General features: G+C 36.9%; 1 protein-coding gene across 1 annotated transcript in view; it reads left to right on the forward strand.

Annotated features, from left to right (window-relative positions):
- Nucleotides 1-924: 924 nt before the first annotated feature.
- The window catches only part of LOC118414134 (prominin-1-A-like), a gene marked incomplete in the record, with an annotated part of 43944 nt that continues 41683 nt past the window's right edge, over nt 925-3185 (forward strand). The window contains 1 exon segment of the mRNA XM_035817955.1: nt 925-1047.

A 3185-nucleotide genomic window follows, 5' to 3' on the forward strand; every position in this document is an offset into this window, starting at 1 on the left:
TTGGATGGTAGTTGTGTCTGAATTATTGTAATTTGAAGATCATGTTTTAAAGAATGGCCATTGTTCTGTGTTTTTGAGCAAAAAGGTATAAACAGGAAAATTATAAAAAAAGACTGGTGGAGCAAACTAAAAGAAAAATATTTGGTTTATTTTTACAGCAATCTTTTATGTTTGGCCTCTGATTGCTTTTTGTAAAAGAACCCCTCAAGAAGATCCATAGAAAACCACATTTTATTTGTAAATTGTTCTGGCAGAATACCTAACAATAATTTGGGGAGGCTAGAATAAAAATTGTAAATATAATACTTTTCCAAGATAATTGTACCAGCCATTCTATATAATACCAGTATTTTTCAATGCACGCATAGGAATAAGCCACAAACTATATTTTGTAGGTTTTATGCTTGATGATATATATCAAAGAATGAATTTGAACTATGGAATGACAAGTGCATTTGAAAGTAACAATAGCTTTTGGAATGGGGAAAACCATTTTGACATTTGTTGTCATCCAGTGCCTGTAATGTTTGTTTTTGAATAAATGGTACTGACTGTGGAAATTGTTTTTGTGGTTTGTCTCAAGTTGCTATATTGTTTACTTATTAGTCATATGATAAGTTGATAAAAATGATTGTTGTAGTTATTTTGACACAGGGCCTACGCCTATTTACAAACACCTTCAATGTATGGTTTATGTCATTTACTGATTTCTTGACAATCTTGCAATATAGATTGTGTCCAACGTTTTTTTGATTGACCATTTTACAGGTCATTGAACTTGATTAAAACACAACGTTGCAATGCATTATTATTATGTTACTTTTGAAATTTCGCGGGAAAGTGCGATGGTGCAAAGCACCATTCCTGAATGTGATTGGATAGGATCTGCGGAAGGTGTCTTCTGATTGGTCAATACGAGAACTTACAGAAGCGGCAGGGGTCAAAGTAGGTCAAGTGAGCGTTGTTTGATTGTTTCTGCAAGAGGCATGCTGATGGTGTATCATTTTTAGTCAAGAAGATCGTTGCTGAAAGCTGACAAATACTAAGGTAAGGAGCTGATATCGGACTGGTAGGTACTTCAAGTGTGTGTGAGCACATTGGCGAAGCCTGATGCATGATAAATGTTTGTACCCTTTTAGACGAGACCAAAAATAAACCTGAGACTCTAGGTCCTCCGAGTCCTAGCGAGCGACCTTCTTCTTCTTCTTCTTAATGTTCAGGTGGCCACCATCATCTTGTTGATGTTTCTGCCACACTTAAAGGAGGTGCTGGTACAGGAGGTTTCTGTTGTAGTTTCAAGACCTTGCCTCTGCCGCTATCAAAAACAGCTGTTCTGTTCTTCCGATAATATCCTTTTGCCGAGAAATTTACAGTAATGTTCCTTGTTGTCAATTTGCAATAACTGAGGATGTCTCCGCCTGTATAAGAGTTTTACCGCAGCTAGAAAGCCACAGATAGTTGTACAGCTGTGAGCGTGCATGTCTGAACGTGTTCGGTTGTTGAAGACCAGATCAAGTGCGCACCATGCGGATGAAGTGATCATTACAGTGAAAGAAAACAAATGATTTAATGGCCCCATTGACCATAAACGTGAATAGTTCAAGGCAATGGATAAGAGACAAAAGAATAAAGCAATTTTCTTTCTTTCTTATTGCTTACTTTCTTGCTTTCCAAATGCTTTACAAGAGAAATACAATGACGTTTATGAGTAGAACAATGTCATCTCTGATAACATTAGCAGGTAATTTTTGCCTCAGGGACATGAATGTGCCAATATTCTAAAAGTTTGTAAAGATGAGAATAGATTTCCAAACTTTCAATGGTGACCTTATTTGAGAACTTGACAGAGGAGAAATTGCTCATTGAGTACCCTCATTTTCTAAATCTGTACTGCAAGTCTTCCGCATTTTTCCACATTTTTCCAATCATGTTTCAACAAGCGATAACAAGCAGCTGAATTACTGTGGCCCCAGGTGAGGTATTACAACTTCAATCTGAGGGCATTTTCATGCATAGAAGCCAGATTTGCTGGAGCTGAAGGTCAGATGGTACAGAAAAGTAATCCTTCAAACTATCAATAATTCACAACCGACTTATTGAAATTCCCGATGTTACACCACCCTAGTATTGATTTGAAGAGGAAAATGTACCCAGTTGGCAGTATAGAAACTGCCTGTACTTTCGATTTCCGGCAATCAGCAAGAAACCAGCCTGATATCTGAAACTTTATTATGTTTGCTTCCAACTACAGTAATTTGATCCACAAAAAGTTAACATTGTTCATACACCTTGATAGAGTGGGAATACTGGGATGGGAGCAAGGGAGGAAAAGGAAGTTGTCCTTTTATAATTTATAATCTGAGGGCAATTGAAATGATTTATACTTTGAATGGCCTGTTCAAGTTTCTTGCATTGACAAATTTCACAAGTGCCCTAAATGTTTCAGTTGGAACTTGGCAAAGCGGAGTTTATACACATAACATCATAGTTTCTATAGCAGACATTGTTTTGATAATGTTGAATTAGATGCAGGATTTAGAATGGTGTAGTTTTTATCATGATAAGCACTGTACATCGTTCTTTAACAGGCATTGATTCTGCAATTATGAGGGTCTGCATAATCTTTTCCGTAAAGAATTGGCAGAACCTCTTCTGCAGACCCGCTGATTTGTCCTGAGAAGGACCACAATTCAAGAAAAAATATATTTTCTGAGGGGGAATACCAGTGCCGACATATACATTTTCATCGTTGAAGGCTACTCTTTCTTGCAATAGTACTTGTCTTAAAGTATGATGTGGTACTAAAAGTGAACTTGCAGCAAATATGATTTAAAAGACACAAGACAAAGATGTTCCATGACTTCCCGAATATTATTATTATATTAATATGCATTAGGTCAGGTGGAAGAACTAAATGTTACATTTACAATAGCCAGCAGTCAGTTTCAGTAGCCATCAGTTATATCAGAGAGGGATTTTTTTAGGCAAACTTAGAATGAAGCAATCAGAAAACTACTGGGTAAAGGAAGGAAGGAGTGTGATCAAATACATCAATCAAGAACTTCTTTTCAACAATCTTGTGATATTGTTTTGAGGCACAATAACAGTGCACAGTCATGGGACCAGTGTCAAATAGGACTCAAGGGTCAAAGCGTGTGAAAACGTGGGCTCAGCATGTCTGTTTT

The sequence above is a fragment of the Branchiostoma floridae genome, chromosome 4 (genome assembly GCF_000003815.2).
Source record: "Branchiostoma floridae strain S238N-H82 chromosome 4, Bfl_VNyyK, whole genome shotgun sequence".
In the NCBI taxonomy this organism is placed as follows: Eukaryota; Metazoa; Chordata; class Leptocardii; order Amphioxiformes; family Branchiostomatidae; genus Branchiostoma; species Branchiostoma floridae.